At 43.6% G+C, this 19656-nt stretch overlaps 1 pseudogene; it reads left to right on the forward strand.

The window, feature by feature from the left end:
• Positions 1-970: 970 nt before the first annotated feature.
• On the forward strand, positions 971-1327 carry LOC125388785 (small ribosomal subunit protein uS2 pseudogene; annotated as a pseudogene).
• The last annotated feature ends 18329 nt before the right edge of the window (positions 1328-19656 follow it).

A 19656-nucleotide genomic window follows, 5' to 3' on the forward strand; every position in this document is an offset into this window, starting at 1 on the left:
TCCCTGTATCCCTTTAAATTAAAGTGACCCTTTCTGAACTCTGTTGAGAGAAATAGCAAGTCACAGGCTTCATAACAGCAAAAAAAACTTGAATGCTCACTCTTACCTCCTTTACCAACTGACAATATTTTTAGATAAAAACCAGCTTTTTAATTGGCAGAGGCATGTTCATTGATCCATGTGTGGGACTTGGACATTCCTCAGCCTGTTGTTAGTGTTGACTGGATCCTCCAAACAGAGGCCACAGAATTCCAAGCCTAATATCCTAGAGACTGGCAAGTTTTTGTCTGAAGTTATCCAAACTCAACTTCCCACATCTGAGTTCACTTGAACTAACTTGCTTACATTCGTATTCCTCAGTGAAGAACAATAATGGGCCAGGTCTAGGTCACATGGTCACTGAAACTGGGGACTGGGGCTGACCAAATGGCTTAAGGGTTTGGAGAGTATATTGTTCAGGGTTCTCCAAAGTAACAGAACTTATAGAAAACATACACACACACACACACACACACACACACAGAGAGAGAGAGAGAGAGAGAGAGAGAGAGAGAGAGAGAGAGAATTTATTCGAATGACCCACAGACTGCAGTCCAGCTAATCCAACAATGGCTGCCTGTGAACAGAAAGCCCAAGAATCCAGTAGCTGCTCAGACCATGAGACTGGGCGTCGCAGCTGCTCTTCAGTACATGCTGGAATTCTGAAGAAGTAGGCTCTAATGCCAGTAAAGGAATGAATGTGCTACCAAGGCAAGAACAAACAGGCAAAGAGCAAATGCTTCCTTCTCCCCTGTGCTCATAGAGACTTCCAGAAGAAGGTGTGGCCCATATTAAAGGTGTGTCTTCCTGCCTCGAGATCCAGATTAAGAGTTTCAAAGATCCAGATTAGAAGTGGATTTTCTGCCCTTTCCACACTGCCCTGGGATGGGTCCATCAGGTGTTGTTCTTTATTTCCATCGCAACTTACACAATGTCCGGAGCCTTTGATGTCCTGCAGATGAAGGAGGAGGATGTCTTCAAATTCCTTGAGGCAGGGAACCACTTAGGTGGCACCAACCTTGACCTTCAGATGGAGCAGCACATCTACAAAAGGAAAAGTGATGATGTCTGCATCAGAAATCTGAAGAGGATCTGGGAGAAGCTGGTACTTGCTGCTCAGGCTCTTGTTGCCAGTGAGAACCCTGCTGATGTCAGCATCATCACCTCTGGGAACACAGGGCAGCGAGTCCCACTGAAGTTTGCTGTGGTCACTGCAGCACCCAATGACTGTCACTTCATGCCTGGAATCTTCACTAACCAGATCCAAGTAGCCTTCAGGGAGCCGTGACTTCTAGTGGTGACTGATCCCAGGGCTGACCTCCAGGTATGATGTATGAGAACAAAAAATATAAGCCACAGGCCGGGGTGAGATATTTGCAAATCTTATATCTGATAAAGAACTTATATCCAGAATGTAACAAAAATTAAAAAAAATCAATTTAAAATTGGACAGAAGAAGATCTATAGATGACCTACAAGTGCAACCATTACTAATAATTAGAGATGTACAAATTAAAATGATAGAATACTGCCTCTCCCTGTAGACCCTTCAGACTTGGATGGCCACAGAAAGTGTTTGCTGAGAGTTGAACCCGTGCATGGCTTTCTCAGGGCCCTAATGAAAGCATAAAAGAAACCTAGTTCTGTGCCCTTGCTCGGGGCAGACTTGGCAAGGTCCAGTCTGAGGCTGGGGTCAGGATCTCAAATGAGTTATGGTTTCAGTTCCTGAAAACCTGGCTTTCCCCTCCTCCCCAAGGCCACTGTATCTTCAGTCTGTTGTGCACTTAAGATATCCTATGTTCCTTTGTAGCTTCTACCTGACTTTGTTTTATTGTATGGAAGCTTCCCACTGACTTTGTCCCATTGTCCCCTGCAAATAGTATATAATGACTGTGGGACAATGTTCTTGTACCCTGTAAAGATTTGTCACTTGTATTGGTTTAATAAAACACGGATTAATCAGTAGCCAGGCAGGAAGTTATAGGTAGGGCAACCAGAATAGGAAAATTCTGGGAAGAGAAAAGGCTTAGTCTGCAGTTGTTACCCAGTCACAGAGGAAGCAAGATGAGAATGCCTCACTGATAAAAGGTACCAAGTCACATGGCTAACACAGACAAGAATCATGGGTTAATTTCAGATGTAAGATTTAGTTAATAAAGAGCTTGAGCTAATCGGTCAACCAGTTTATAATTAATGTAGATCTCTGAGTGCTTCTTTGGGACTGAACGTCTACAGGAGCAGGCAGGATGAAAACCTCTGTCAACATATAATAAGATGCTGTACTTCTTAATAAGTTTCCTTGGCATAAGGAATAGCCTGAGAAAGACCTCTTGAACCCATTATTCTCTTTTTTATCCCTGATCCCCTGATCCCTCCTTCTCAGAACCCGGTCCTAAACTATCTGTTTCATTCTTTTTTCTATGAAAAATATGAATAGTGATAAAAGTTGACTTGGCTCTGGAAAAAGACATTAAACATATAGCTATCATCATACTGAGTCCTCAAATATTCACTCAAGAAAGGGGATGCATTAGTTTGTCCTGAGACTTGTTCATCACCATTCACAGAAACTTTTTTAATAGGAAGTTTAAACAACCTAAATATCCACTAACAGTTGAATAAATAGACAATTTGAGGAATAAAGATAAAATAGAATACTACAAACCAAAAACCCAAAAGAAGTTGATACATACATGAATGACATCAGAGTAATTACGTTTAATGAAATAAGAAAAGCAAAAATGAACATATAATATATAATTTCATTTCCATACGATATTAGAAAATGCCAGGTGTCATGCAACCAACAGGAATTGCCTGAAAGCAGTGAGGATGAGGGGGAATAGAAGAATGAGAGGAAAGGACCAAAAGCCAAGTTCAGAAAATTGGGTGGTGACAGACATACCCACCTTGGTTGAGTGACAGTCTCACAGATGCAAACATACCATTGTTCACTAATCAAACACTGTACGTGCACAGATTCTTATATGCCGAATAGGCTTCTATGAAGTTATTTTAAACCTTGAACAAACCCATGCTGTTGCAGAGGTGAGAAATGCTAGATGTTGAGAGATGGAGCTTTCTTTCCCAGGTATAAGGACTGGTTCTCCAACCCAGTGGGATCCTCTCAGAGTGGGAAAGAGGAAGAAGTGCTCTCTGATGAGAAGTTTGAGGCACCGCTAATGTCCAGCCCAGGATAGTTGCTGAATCCCAGGTTACCCCACTGTAGAAAGTAAGGCTGGGTGAAACTTGCCTTTCTAGAGTGAAGGGGAGGGAAGCTGGAAGTTGATCTACATGATAATCAGAGGCTTATAACCTGTGCCAGCCTCTCTGCATAAGTCCCTGACCTTCTTCAATTCTTTAAAATAAAATCCCCTGCTTGCCTTTCCCATCTCCATCCTTCTTCCTACCCTCCCTTGATTTCCCTTCCCTTTCTCACTGCTGTCTATTCACTGTCCGTAGTCCTGGGTTTCATAAGAACGTTTTACACAACACGTAATGCTCTTAGATGATGCACCCTCCTGGGCTTCCACAGTCCCTTTTATCTCCTCTCCCCTTTTCCATTCCCCTGGACAGAATTGTTTCTGCTTTTGTGTCAGTATGAAGGTTTCTCAACCATCAGAAAACAGACACACCGCATTACTCAGCTCTAGCATTCTGGGTGTATCTCAGAAGCAGGTGAACATCAGCGTCCACAGAAGCACCGCTCACAGGAACAAAGTGATAGAACCAAAGTCATTGGCCATCAACAGAGGGACGAATAAAGAAAGTATGGTACACACCTTGTCTTTTTTCACATTTACCCAAGACCACTGGTTTTGATGAATGAAGTTCTAAGTCCATGTCCTGGGACAGAAGCAGGGGCCTGCCTAGGCAGAAAGCATGGTACAGTATAGGAGAAACACAGAAAATGAAAAAAATGACAGTGCTAGAGGCAACTAACTTACTTCCTTTTAAAATAATTTTACTAGGTTTTGATGTTATAATATTACATCACTTTCCTCCCTTACCTCAAATCCTCCATATATCTCCTTTGTGGTCTCTCTTAAATCCTTAGCCCCTTTTTCTTTAATTGTTACTGTTGTTGTTGCTGGTGGTGGTATGCATGTGTATTTCTAAATATATAAATACAACCTGCTCAGTCCTTACAATGTTACTTGTATGTCTTCAACAGTGTTTTAGTTCTTGGCAACTTCTCCATGTTGCCTTTCATCCTTCAGACAGAAAAGGAAATGGTTGTTTCTTTCAGAAAGAGAACATAAAGCCTGGAGCCCTCACTGTTCTGTCATCTCTACAGAGACTGAAGTGGAAGGTTAGTTACTGGGGCATAGACAGCCTAGCTTCTAGCATTTGGGAACATGAGGCTTCCATATCTATGGGCACAGAACCAAATCCTGGGGCACTAGTGCCTTGCCATCTCTATGCACTCCTGAATGTGGCAGGATATATTGAGGAAGGAATACCTTGGAATCTGAAGTTTGGTAGATCTATTTGGTACCATGGTAACTACCTCTTGTTCTTCCAATCTATTCTCTGCTGTCTGCCAGGCAAGTATATCCCCAGGCTGGGAACTCACCAGTTCCTTGGATCTGTTGCTCATCCTGTAGAAGCTTTAGGTTATTTTGGGCACAATGATTTTTGGAAATTTGGTGATTCAAGTGGACATTTATCAAGAAAGTTGGTCTTGCCAGTTTGAGTTTGAGTTAGTTATGTTGAGGGCATTACTGGCTTCTGAGAGTTATTTCTCCTTTTAGAGAGTTGATGGAAGACATCCTCCACTGGTGTGCAATGTGTGGAGAGTCAAGGATACGGGGCTTACCTTTTTTATTTATTTATTAAAAATTTCCACCTCCTCCCCTCCTCCTATTTCCTTTCCACTCCCCCCACTCCCCCTCTTCCTCCCTCTCCAGTCCTAAGAGCCATCAGGGTGTCCTGCCCTGTGTGAAGTCCAATGTCCTACCCCCTCCATCAGGTCTAGGAAGGTGAGCATCCAAACAGACTAGGCTCCCACAAAGCCAGTACATGCAGTAGAATCAAAACCCAGTGCCATTGTCCTTGACTTCTCAATCAGCCCTCATTGTCCGCCATGTTCAGAGAGTCCAGTTTGATCACATGCTCATTCAGTCCCAGTCCAGCTGACCTTGGTGAGCTCCCATTGGATCAGTCCCACTGTCTCTGTGGGTGGACGCACCCCTCGTGGTCCTGACATCCTTGCTCATGTTCTGAACAGAATCCAGTCAGATGGGGAGGGAGGGGTTACTGAAGCTCCTTCTTGAGCAAGAGCAGGTGTGGTACCTTCAAAGTCAGAACTTTAGAAACAGGGGAAATGAAAGATGGGCAAAGTACTTCTGGGTTTGCTCATGTGCCATGCACATTGGAAACATGCATCATAGCGACCATGCTCCAGGTTTAGAGATAGGTGATACAACACAGAGGCAAGCAGCTTCGTTTGAGAGTCAAACCATGGGGATTTGCACCCCAGCATCACTTTTACAGCGTGATCTTGGATATGGAGCTTAAGGCCACAGGAGATGTGAGGCAGACAGAGATAATGGCTAGAAGGTGCTCAACGCAGTGCCTGGTACAGGATAAGGAATAAACTTAGCGAGGCGGTTGCTATTGCTTCCAATATTATCCAGGGCTTCAGGTGAAGGCCAGCAACTCTCCCTGTTGATATGCTGCCATCGTTAGTTAGCAGAGCTGGCAGGAAGCTATGCTGGTTTCATATCTAGTGACTCAAACTTCTACCCTTCTGGGAACCTGTCATGCCTGGAAGAAAGCCAGAATGACCTTGTTTGCCCTAAATGGTCTTCACATCTGCCTCTAGGCAACTTGAGCCAAAACTATGATTGGACCATAATAATCACACAGCTACTGCCAAGAGAAATGGGAGAGAGGGCAGGTCTTCAGATTAACACAACTGTACATGGATTGTCTATGGACTACCAGCCCCCCAACACAAAACCTACGACCAGTTTTTTCCCCTAATGCAGTGTCAAGCATAGCCTGTACCATGAAAAAAGGGGTAAGTCTTCCTTTTTCTTATATTTGGGGTGCCACACCAGTCTTCAGATAATAGCAATTGCCACCTCTTGCATGGCTTGCACTGTGTCAAATGCTTGCAAAACCTTTGAAAGAATTTGATTGGTTAATTGGTTGTGTAATGGAGCTTAGGTCTCACTAAGTAGCCTGAGCTTGTCTCAAACTCAGAATCCTCCTTCCTCAGCCTATACAGTGCCAGGATTATAGATATTCACCTCCAAGCCCAGATCAATTCAGAAATTATTTAAAAAAAACAGTTATACTCTATCCAGACACCCCCAAAGAGGCAGCAGCGAAATATGTCTGACGGCAAAGGCCACAAATATATCCCACACCATCATGCCTTGCACACATTTGAAGATCCCAAGTGGATGCAAATCCTCTTCATCAAACTGCCTCAATCTCCAGGAAATTGAGCAGGCATTCCTATTTGCTGGGCCCTGACAGGCTCATAAGAGATCCACGCCAGAACTCCCCACACTAACTTCTGTATCGTGCAGAAATGACTAAAAACTCAGCTCTCGTTTCTGAATCCAGGCCTGTCCTCCACCTGGTACCACAGGAAGCACTGGTCACCAGCACTAGCGAGAGTCAAATGGGAGCAGCTCCCCCCACTCCTTGGGATGTGGTCAGAAAATCACAAATGAAGCATTTTCCTCTTGTCTTCCTGACGGACAGAGTCTTTAAACCTTCTCCAGCTCTGCTTTAGAGCCACGACACAAATTCTTCCCAGCCAGAGGCAATGTTCTCATCAGTGTGCAAACATTTTACACTGCTATGAAAACCAGAAACATGTCAGATGGATCCATATGCTGCCTCTGGGAGCCCAGGCCTTTCAATTGCCTGGCGTTTAGCATTACAGCTGTCATCTTGGAATTTTTCATTTGCCAATAGAACCTTTAATCTACCTATAAAATATGATTCACATAATGAATCCAGGTATTTCACCCGGTGCTAAAATCCAAAAGCAATTAGCCTTTTTGTTTATTTCATGCAGGAGTTAGACGAAAAGCTAAATGAACATGCAGAAAAAGAGCCAGGCATTGGTCCAAATGCCTGAGTGATGCACTAATTAAATTGTATAACAACACTGCTATCTTTATACATATACTTTATTACAGGTTGGGGAGTCAGCCTGGGCCTTCACGGGAGCCCTTAAACAGAACAGCTCAGGGTAAACTTAGTGAGTTGACTTTGAATGCGATTGGGAAAGCATGGTTAATTTCTCTCCTCTCTCCCTGCTATAATATACTAATCAGGAGCGATTTTAAGTCTTCTTATTATGTATTCACTAAATGAACATGATGAAACTTGGGGTACATGGCGGGGACAATATAAAATTAACAAGCTCTAGTCCGGGTCTTCTAAAAGTGCTCAGACCCCCTTCGCCTGGCAGGGACATAGGTGTCTGCAAGGAAGACAGGTAATTGTCCCTCAGGGTGACCCAGTGTTAAGAGGTGAGCCCAGGGGAGGAATGTTCGCAATTCCTGGAGGGTGACTGGGGCTCTCGCTGCAAAGTGTGTCAGAGGGTTTCTTTCTCATCTCTCTCCCTCTCTGCTGTAACTTTCCATAAGGAGCTAACAAAATGCATACCGTTTAGCTTGTTTCTACAGCCCCTACTGTATGCCTCAGGGAAAACCTTGAAAGAGGAGAGAAACAGGAATATGGTCAGTGTGTGCCAAGGTTTTCTGAGTACCAAAGCTATGTGTGTCTCGTTTAGTCCTCAGTGGGACGTCAAGGTGAGCATGATGTGTTAGAACTATGCTCCCCAGTCTGGAGGTGGGGTTTGAATCCAGGGGTTCCGGGTTTTCCTCACACATCGTCTCTCAGGAATAAAACAGCTAAGTGCAGGTCTGGCCTCCTACATCTCACCCTATATATTATGTGACATCCCTGAATGCCCAATTTGGGAGCTGGTCTGCTGCTGCACAAAGAGGAAGAGCATGCGTGTGAATCAAAGTATGAGCCACGGAGTTGATCTTGAGCTCTTCTCCTACCCACCTGATGGAGGTGTGACTTCTACCTAGTCCAAGCTGCCGCCACAGCCATGATAGCAACACACGCCACATGGACCACTCACACTTTTGCAAATCATTGTCCCTGCCTGACTATAAAACACCAAGTACCACACATTTTCTCAGGCTGGCGCTGTGAATGTCCCCAGTTAGATATGCAGAGGGAAGTGCATGCCTGGTGGGAGGTCAGTCTAGTAAGTATTTCTCAGCTGATTTCTTCCGTGAGAGAAGCTAGTTAGGCTAACACATCCTCGGTGCTTTGTAACATCCTGCTAGGGTGACTCTCACGCCCTACCTCCCAGAATGAAAAGATTAAGGAAGCTGTTCAAATACAGAAACGCCTCATCCTGGTATTACAGCACCTCTCCATTATCCATTATAATGAAAACCTTTGGCAGTGACACTCACATAGAAGTATGCTCCAGAAAGAAGAGACACACTTCTGTGAAGATAATCCACGAGCTCCTTTCGCGTTCAGTGTGTTACAGTTCGGGGAAAATAATGAGGTTGAGTTTCGTCTATCAAGTGACTCCCTTAAATATGGTGCACCCCTCCAAGATTCTATTTCCAGTTTATGAGCACTTGGAACCCTCTGTCTTTGTCCCCACCTGGCCACCCACCTTGCCAGAACTCAACAGCACTCTGAAGGAGAGTAAGTTTCACATCTTTCCGGTAAAGCTTCTCAAAATCCACCCAGAATCACCTGTGGAAGCTAGCACTTCCAAGGTTCAAGATGCTTCTGTTGTTCCCATAGAGGAGAAAGGACAGATCTCCAACTTCTGCCTCCAGAAAAACAGGACCAGGCTAAGAAGCAGTTTTCACTGTCCTAAAATAGCCAAGGCTAGCCCATTCCAGCCTCTCTTCTAGCATTCTCCCTACTCCCCCAAGAAAGAAGGTCCTCATCCTATCCAGCCCAAGGTACACAGGGCTCTCCCGTTCTCTTCCAGGATTCCTAGAAAAAAGCCTGGAAGGGACAGCTAAGGAAGCTGGGCCCTCATCCTATAAGCTTCTCCAGCCTTCTCGACTCCCCGCACTCAGTTCCATCCAGGCAGACATGAGCCCCTGCAGGGCTGCTGTAAGACATTAGTTATCCTGGGCTCCATAGATGAAACCTACCTCTGGGTCCTGACCAGAACTCTCACATCAGGTACTAAAGCAGGTACCCAGAAAGACTTTCAGGTCTCTCTCTTACCTCTGAGCTCAGCACTCCTCTGTCCCCGAGAAAGACAACAGGAACTCTCGGTGGAGGTTCAGTTGTTCTGTTAAGGAAGACCCAAAACCAGCCTCACCTGGCCCAGCAGTCAGCAGCATCTTACACGAATCACACATGGTACCAAAGACATCAAGCTAAGATGCACCCACATTTACAAAGGCAGAAACACATTTCTCTAAAAGTCGAAGGGGATAACCACTCCATCTCCCTGTTTCATTCAGTCTGCACTGGTAATTCAAACACTTGATGTCTCCGGCTGGAGCATCAGCCACCAGACTTTCGGAGACACTACAGGTTTCCCCCCCCACGGAATAGGTACTCGAGGTTAATTCACTAAGAACAAGTTTGAAAACCTGTGCCAAAAGGATTAGCAGGACTAGAGCCTCTTGGGAGCCATGACTCTATCTTCAAACTCACTCATCTGACCTCAGCTCCCCAGCTACCTTACCTCACCCAGCCATCTGCCCCACGTGCTCTCCTTTACCCTTCCCTTAAAGGATCAACAGTCCACACTAGGCTGGGCACTGATCCATCTCTGAGGTCTCCAGTAAAGGTTCTGACCCAGCTTCCACCAGCCACAGCTGCACAGAATGGACAGAGGGACACAGATGGAATGAAGGCACATTGCTTAAACATCATTGGGAAAACAAAAGAAAAGCCCATTTTCCAAACATTGTTAGGAAGATAAAACAGAACCTATGAATTAAAATACCACAAAAACTTTCCAAAGCTATTTATATCATCTTAAATTATTATGGATTTTATCATAGAAGTCCTCAACAAATTCAGTGAACTGGTCATTTGATGATACCTGAAATATAATATGCAAATGTTAAAATACTGTGAACAGGAGAAAATGATTTCTATAATAAAATATTTAAAATAATCATAACCTAAGAAAAGTATGCATAATATTGGGATGCCCATTATATTAAGACAAAAAGTTCTTACCCATTTGTTCAACATTACTGACAGCTTTGATAAGACAGCCTTCTGTAAGCGCTTGGGCATCACCAGTGAATGAAACAGATCCCCAGGCTAACACTTATAATGAACTCTACAAGGCATCATCACATATTAGAAGATGCTAGGCACAGTAGAGAACAAAGGAAGTGTGTAGCAGGATGAGAACTCCAACTGCAAGAGGGACAACGCACCTGGACGGATAATTCTGGAAGCTGCACTAACTGAGAATATTCAGGAAAAACATCAAGAAAAACGTTCATTAACATTTAAGAGAGTGGCATCCATTAAAGATACTTAAGGTAAATAACTCCCAAAACATGTTTAAAAGGCAAATTAGTATGCTTAATAAGTTCAACAAGCTGGCCTGCCTCCTCGCATTTGAGTAATAAATGGGCAAAGGACCCTCTTCTAGAGTTTTCCCAAACAAACAAAGCCTACTTCCAGAATGAGCCTATGACCCTACATCTGGAACAAAATTGCTAGAAACTTCTAAATGTAGTCTTTTCCTGCTGTAGAAAAGGGAAACGAAGATGAGGTCTACCCTACCACTCCCCAGCTGTGTGCATGAAAAGGCGGGTGAATTCAAAGTCACTGTGGGAAGGAAATAAGCACAGGTCTGAGGTGGTACTTTCTCAGGAAGACTCAGGTGGTCCTTCCTGTAGATCTTGGATAAACAGGTTACAAAGTCATGGATGGGACCCAGTTGGGGAGTCCTTTGGGAGACAGAAACTCTTCTTTCTGGAGACCCAGCACAAGATAATTGTTCAATCTGTTTGTTTAATTAGTGACTTTTATTCTGCTTTATGTAATATAAATCCCAGGGCATGTTTCCTAGGAGAAGTGATTGTAGCCGCATCCGTGGCAGAGGAAATGCTGGCCTGGCTCTCACAGAAGCTGGTGTCCTGAAGAGGGAGGAAGAAATGGGTAGATAAACTTTACTGTTCTAGCTGGAAAGCAGAGAGGGAGCAAGAGAAAGAAAGAGGGGAAGGGATCTTCCTCTAGGAGCTTTAGGCTCATCAATAAAACCTATGAAGAGCCTCTTCAAAATGCAGACTCTAATGTAGCAGGTCTGAAACCTGTGGTTTTAGGTTTCTGGAAAGCCCCAGGTAATGCTGGCACTGCTGGCTCACACTAGGAACAGCAGGTTCAGTGTGGAATCCACAAAAGCCCACCTGAAATGATCCACAGAATGCTTCTTACACATCTGCATTTCTCTGTAGAGAGATCAATGCTACCAAGAGATTCTCAGAATGACTATTAAGTATCCAACTGTCTCAGCCCCTGTGGATGTAATCAAGTTAGAATTGCATCCTTGGGGTAGGCCCTGATGCGGTGTGACTGTGCCCACCATGATGAGAATGCCACCCGACAAGACAGGCAGACACTGGTAGCGCTTCAAGCCGGGGACACCAGCTCTGGTCGTGGCTGGTGAATGAGGTGACAGGGAGAGCAAGAACTCTATTTTCTGGGTTCTAGGAAGAGCAGTTTAGCTGACACCTTGATCTCGGGCTTCTGTACATTCCTGTTGTTTTGAAATGCCCTGTGTTGTGGTACTTTGTTAGTGTAGCCCTAAGAAACTAAGACTGGGCCGACATTGTACAACCACACTGAGAGAAAGCCAGAGATCAACACCACTGATGATGGTGGGCCCTATGTCTGTAGCCATCGTTGACACTTTGTAACTCTCTGCTCCTGTTTAGCTTCCTTTCTCCCTTGGACACTGAAAATGGCTCCTTTCCTCTCATGTCTCTTTCTCTGGAATTTTCAACTTGTTCTTTTCCTCAACCTATAGGAAGGTCCATTGTGGGACTCCTCAACCTGCAGGGAGGAACCTGCTGTGCCCTTCCTGGCACAGGTCTCCTTGGCCATGCTTTCTGACTTCATCTTGACTCTCCTTTAATCTTGTCCTTCTTGGGCTATAAAAAGAAGGCCCTTTGGAGCAGCTTTTAAGGCTTGACCTATGTGTTTTGTCTGGCGTTGGTCCCCATGGCTTCCCTGGATGCGCAGACTCTATGGATCAGGGGCTAAGACTCACAGATAACTCATGTTTCCAAGAATCTCCTCCACCTCTAGGTGGGTTCACATCCTCCATGTCCTCAATCAAGGACCACTGCCATCTCCTACTGCAGGTGACAAGGAAGCAGAAAGAAGATGTGGTAGTGTTTACCGAGCACACATATTTATGTGCAGTCTTCACTCCAGATACAGGCTTACATAGGCAAAGCGGCAGCACTGTCAACGTTTTACCAATCGATCCACAAACCAAACTAGGACACCAAGTCACAGGGCTTAGGAGCACAGAGCGTCTAATCCAAGCCCGTCTGCTTCCAAAGCCTGTGCTCTCTCTAACACTGCACGCAGCCTGTCTGAGGCTGAGCTAAACACTCAGATGGGGAAAGTAAAAAGAGGTTAGGCTTGACTCTGCTATCTTTAACTCAAATATTTTGGTGTCACATAAACACAAGCACCATCTGCCTGCGGGTGTGCCGTTGGTGGGATCCGCTCTATCTGATGCAAAATTGAGCCCCGTCAGCTGTTTGACAGACAAAACACCCCACGCAGTCCTTTCCACCGGCTGTTGTGTGCACACTCGTGGCTTTAGCTTCTCCACAATAATCCTCAGCCTCTGAATTTGCAACACCCCAGGGTATTTCTAGTCACTATAAGGGATTTTGGAAGAGTCTTAAAAATTCTCAAAAACAAATTAGTGTCAGTGTACTTTAAGAAGCAAAGAGGCTCTGCACCAGGCCTTCCAGGGTCACAGAGAAGCAGTATCCTGAAATCCAGGCAGGAGAGGCCATTCCCGTGGGCAGGAGGAGGAGGGCAGGTCTCTCCAGACAGCTTTGCTTACATTTCTCTTTCTCCCCACAAAACAGACAAATCGGCCCTTCCTCCAGTTACAGTGACAGTAATATTGAGCCTGGTAAACAATGCAAGCGAAAACAAAATAGGATCCAAAGGCTATAACCATTTCTGAGTGAAAGGAATAAAAAGCATGGAGTTGGTTTTGTTGGGAGAAAGGGGAGATGACAGGCAAGACTGTCGAGTTCTGGAATGACGCTGTGTGCATCTACGCCTCTGTTTCTGCTTCTCTCACCTGTAGCGAACCTTGACAGCACTCTAGTAATAAGCCAGGACCAAGAACCACTAGGGTTAGCTTATGCTTCTACATCTCCCTTTGTTCATCATTTGACCAGGAGAGAAAGGCATCCACTTGATGAGTTTCCAAAAAGATTCTGGAGAGCATCTTAAAAAATCACTTCTGCTAATAAAAACTAGTTGTGATTTTAAGCATAACTTCTTCCCTTTCTAACGAGGCTAGAAGTCTACACAAGCCTGATTCGGAACTGTCTCAACCAGTGACCAGATGTAAACCCAGATGGTGGCATTGCTCTCTGAGTCTAGTTTCTCGTCTGCAAAGCTATAGACAACATTGGGTTCTTTGGATTGGATAAGCATTACTAGAGGTCATTCACGAAATACTCCCTGGGTGTGAAATACTTCATAAAGCATTTCGCCTTTGTTCCTCAAACCTTGACCAAGCCCCAGCAATCATTCATTTACCTTTCTGGAGACCGCAAGGCGAGATGAAGCTGCAGAGCAGGAAAAAGGAGGGACAGTAAACAAACATGGCTTGTCAGGTTTATGCCAGAGGTGAGCTCTTGAAGGTCTCATGTAATTCAGGACTGGGTCCTCCTAGGAGCAAATGTAAAACGGAGGATGCATCCTAGGGACACATAAATCTGCAAGCATTGTCGAATGATTTGCTCTAATGCTGCTTTTCATTTTCTTAGCATTCGCTCTAATAGTTTGCAGAGGGCTCGTCCTTACATTTAATAGCATAGCGGCAGCAGTTTTCTGGAGCTTCTTAGTGTTTTATCACCTCTTCCGTTCCAAACGTATCGATTTTTCTAGTGTGTTTTTCAAAACTGTACCACCTCATCACTTAATGCGTGTTTGCATTCTTTGTTAAGTTATAACGACTGGGTCTTGAGGTAACAGAAGAACAGCCACCAAAAAAAATTCACTCAGTGGAAGTTCGGATGCTTGTAAAAGGGACCGCGGAAAACACTGACACCAGAAAACCAGCTTGATAGTTGAGATGGCGCCGCCACGTGGCCGCAGCTATAGATCACATTGCACAAGGTGTTCAGGTCTGTAGTTTGCCTGGCTCTCCTGGTTTAATTGCCATCCCTGGTTCTCATTTGGAGAAGTCACATTACTTGCATTTGTGAACAAAATGAAAATCGGTGTCACACAAAGCTGTAGCGTTTCAGGGGCATCAACCAGGTTCCCACAAATTTGTCCGTAGTTCTAATAACGTTCTGATGAAAGCAGGGATTGCTAAGGGAGTGGTCTGCTCAGCAGGATCAGTTCTGCTCTCGTTCCTGCGGGTGCTCTTTCTCTGCCAGGAGAGCTTGTCTGCTCTCGTTCCTGCGGGCGCTCTTTCTCTTCCAAGTGTGCTTGCCTTTACTGTCGCTTTCAGCTCTGGCAAGACAAGCACCCTCCCTGCCAAAACAGCAGCAATAATTCCAGCAGATATGTCTTCAACATGGTCCTCTGTTCTACTCACTAGCAACGCATAGCCCCTGATGTTGAGATGTCAGTCCGCAGGAATTTACAGAATAGCTGTGTGCCTTTTCAAAGCTTAAATGAACAGTTTAAAACAATTAGTTACCTCCCTTCTAGGTAAACTGTAGCTTGTCTGACTTGCTTTTTTAAAGCATGGGATATTTGTGTATGTTTTGGATGGGCATTTCTAATTATGATAGAATGCTGCCAATCATTTAGTAACTCAGAGGACAACACATCAGGCTGGACCATAGAAGATATTATCAACCTGTGGCCCACTCTCGCTCTGTGTCTTTCCTTCCACATTCTGTGAGGAAGGCTGAAAGAGTCTGTGTTGTCTTTTCTCTGGAATGTTTGGCTGCAAGGTTGAAAACCAAAGCTGACCGGAAGAGCCCTCCCCCTCCCTAGTTGCCGTCCTGAAAGCCAAAACTAATGGAAGAAATTATGTTGGTTTCTTCAGAGGATGAAAGGAAAGAATCCTGCAACTCCTGAGAGTGACAAGGGGCCTGGGCAGAGCATCTGGTAGCAATGGGTTAAGTATTGTGGGCAACCCTGAGCACATTCTCCACAAACCACAGCTTTCCAAGCTTGAGGGAATTCTTCATAAAATGCTCAAAAGTTATTGTGCTAAGCATGTGAAATTGGCCAGGCAGATTTTAATGGTCTGACCACCAGACCCACAAAGGAAGCAGACTTCTTGAAAAGTCACTCTGGTTTGTAGGATTGCTTGGTCTTTGCCTTGCAGGGAGCAGGGGCCTCCCAGGGACCTTGAGACACAGCTACAGACTTAGAGTGGGTGGCTGCCACCTACTGCTTCGACCTGGCCTGTCTTGAGAAGAGCTGGCATGAGTGGTCAGAATAGAGGTATTTCTGTGCAGAGCAGTCTCAACAAAATGTGACGTGGGAGCAGATAAGACCCACGCTGTTGAGAAACCATGAGGACATGAGCTGACAGCATCTTGGTCACATGCAGGACCCTGAAGACCAAAGCTCTTTTCAGAGATTCCGGACCAGGCAAGACTCTGCCCCTGCAAACACTGACAGTCTCGAAGAAACCCCTATATTTTAGAACCCCTTTGTGGTGAGGTGTCACATGTGGCTAACCCCAGCCAGCCTTCATAAGATGGATGAGGCCCTTACTAGAAATCTTAGTATATGTGAAGTGGCAAAATGAATTAGCCCTATACACAAGGCCAAAGGCAAGCTCATTTTCTAACTGTTGGGATGTATCAGGAACCTGTGCAGAAGTATCTATCACTAAGAGGATCCAAACTACATTATTAAAGAATGGGACTGGGAATATTTGATGATTACTCACCCTGAAAACATCTACAGGGACTCATTAATAGGCAGGTGCCAAGCAAAAATTAGTCATGAGGGAATGAAGGAATAGAAGATATGCCATTCTGGCCTTCCAGAAGCCCCTTGTCTAGTCAGAGTCAAACAAAAATCCCGGAGACCCTACATATCCTAATTTTCAGAAGCAAAATGGTCATAGAAGGGACCAATTCACTGACTTTTGAGAAACTATTGGGAAGGTCTTTGATTTTATTTTCAAAATAATGGAAATTATACATATGTAATTTAAAATATAATATATATTTTTTCAAAATAATGGAAATTTTATATATAATTTAAAATATAATATATATTTATTTTTCAAAATAATGGGAATTATATATAATTTAAAATATAATATATATTTATTTTTTAAAATAATGGAAATTATATATACAATTTAAATATTATCTATAATATATATTGCTTATTTGCTTTACTTTCAGCATTTTTCTAACTTTCTTAGTAAATAAAATTAAGAATTTATGGACTTTGTAATGAATGACAGGAATCAGGAATGTAAAAGAGAATTTTGACATATTCTTAACTCCTTAAAAGCTTTAAAAATGTCTCTTTAAAAATGACAAAATATAAATTTTGTCAAAATTTTTAATGGCTGTTTCCATCCCATGCACATGCATGGTGGCATGAGATGTGCCCATATGCCATCAGGAAGCAAAGGCATGGGATGTGCCCACGAGCCACTGGGTAACAAAGGTATCCTCGTGAGAGTGCTTCCCTTTGAGGCTTTTTCCTGCCATGAGCTGTCTGATTGTGTCGTGGACGTTAGCACACAGAGCACTTTACATTGGAAGCCATAAAATAAAATAGAAAGACCATTTCCTTTGCTTTGGGACCAAATACAATGAACACCAGGATAGCTGTGTCCCTCTTGTAAAAGAATCTTTCCTGATGAAGTTTTACACTCACAAAATCAAAGGAGCAATGGATTCTTATATGTGTCTAATGTGAAAGGTTCCACTCAGAATAGATTATGAGACAGTATCTCAGCTCCAAAACCTAGGATTTTATGAAAACTAGAGAAATTTACACCAGTTAAATAGCCTGGATTTAGAGCATCATGCCGTAGTACATACGACACAGCCAAGCATAAAAATCGTTTGGACTGGGATGATCTAGGCTCCATTTGTCTTAAAATAATCAAGTGCATTTGTTGTGTGAGAAGAGTGTCTCCATCAAGAGTGTTCCCCTAGCCAGAGTCAATGACTTTCTTCCCGCTCAAACATGGCCTCAGAATGATCTGAGCCACGTGAGTTCCCTCAGCATACAATGAGTGAGTGTGGTTGGTCCTCAGAACAGCCAGTGTCTAGTTTTGCTGTGCTTATGCCCACTTGACAAGGCTCCTCTGGAAGTTAAAAGACCTTTGATATAAGGAATATTTCTTTACAGAACTTGGAAATAAAGATGGTGGAGTCATAACACAGAGAGAGCGCACTGCGGTTACAACAAGTGTCTGGTCTTGCCACTTCGCTACAGAACAATATCTTCATGTGTCACACTGGCACCCATGTGATACGGACAATAATTCTAAAAATAAGTCAATCTCACTTCAACATAACAGAGCTGGGGTCTGGAATCAAACCCTGTGGACAGGACTTGCCAAGAATTACACATATAAGTTCCCTGGTTCCTCACCCTACACATTTTCAGCAATTGGTTAACCATAGGCAGATAGTCTTTCCTCCCTTCGTGACTAGCTAAACAGTTCTGAGACTAATCCAACAGGAAGTTCATTCATGACTTATCACTCTACCGGCAGTTTTAGCCGTCGTCGTGAGCCGCAACTCTTGCATCAAGACGCAGCAAGTCCCGTTTTTGACTATGCTAAAAAAAAATAAAATAAAAGTATGCCCTTACCAGGTTACCACTGTAGAAGGGGTGTGTGAATGAGGACAGTTATAAGCTCTTGGTGAGCTAAATAAAGGCTATCTGGGGGCGAGAGCCCAGAGTAGGAAGGCTTTACCAGCTGTTATATAAACCAAGCGGACAAAGGAATCCACGAAGATAACTCCTATTGGAAATCCTTAGATTCAAATACACAGCTGATTCTTCCCTTCAGACATTGACAAAGTTGACTTCACTGAATCAGAAGCAAAATTGCATTCTATGAATTCAACCCCAAGTGTTTTAGAGTTCCCAGTGGGCAGCCCTGCCCTCATCTATCAGACTGAGCTCTTGGCCTAGCAAATACTACTAAAAGAATAGTCTGTCCTTGTCACCAAGATGAGAACTCTAGCCTGTCAGCACATGAAAGATGTCTGCATGATGTTAAAAAAATATTGTTTCAACCTCTTGTTCTAACCAACCAACAGCAACCAGCAACCATCTTATGAAAGATGCTTTTCAACTGAATTAGTTTACTTTTATGTTTGTGTGTTGACCTAGCAAGACTTTTAGGACATGATATTAACTTTTACCTTCAAAACTGACATGGAGGCAACCAAGAGTCTCTGAGTGTTTGGAATTACGAGAAGTGAAAGATGCATTTCAGCACATCAGAATAAGAGCTGTGTAGAAAACTCACACAGTGTGTTTGCTTGCATTTTTTCTGGAGAAAGCATTCGTAGCTCTTATCACTTCTCAAACAACTACAACTCACCAATTCATACATACCTCTAAAAAGGACCATATTTTCCTGTAAATAAGTGTTTCTAAAGGGTCCTAAACTTGCTAAACAACCCAATTTCATAATTGGTGGCTCATCACATTGGACCTTTTCCATCAATAACCCATGGATATAAGGTTAAAAAGATGTTTCTATTGATTTCTCTTCCTATATGGTTTCCAATATCCATGTCTGAATCTTTGAGGTTAATACAATAAATACTCTCAGTCCCAACTCTAAAATTCACATGACTCCTAACTAGGGAAAATTATAACAAAATGTATTTCAAATGGTTAACTCTGAAAACAAGCAACAGAACCTTAAAGTTCCACAGAAGACTCAGAACTAAATTGGGGAAAGTGAAGGCTTGAAGTAAAATGTCAGATGAAATCACGTCTACATCACTCACGCCAGCTTTCTGAGGGAACCAAGTATGTACGCACACACATTTAGCAGCATGCCACGTATTGACCCGAGGGTGTGTGTGTTTGTGTGTGCATGCGTGTGTACTTGAGAATGTAAAATGCACAAGCAGCAATGATTTCCAGCCAAATGCATATCTTTTAAAGTGGAGAGTCAGCCTTCGTGATGCTAATGGAGCAGAAAATAAGTATTGGCCAGCAAGTTGTCAAATAGAGGCTGTTAAAGGTTGGAATTTCTCAAGGAAAATGTTAACTGCAGTTAAAGGGCCAAAATGGTCTTAACCTGATCTCAGAATCTAGAAATTTCCCTTTAAGTTCTAAATACCCAGGACTCATAAGACTAAATTTAGACTTCCCAGCACTGCAACTGGCATTTTGGAACATTTGGTCCATAACGATAAATCACCACTCTTGCTGAATGCA

Source organism: Myodes glareolus, chromosome 4 (genome assembly GCF_982192425.1).
Source record: "Myodes glareolus chromosome 4, mMyoGla1.1, whole genome shotgun sequence".
Lineage (NCBI taxonomy): Eukaryota > Metazoa > Chordata > Mammalia > Rodentia > Cricetidae > Myodes > Myodes glareolus.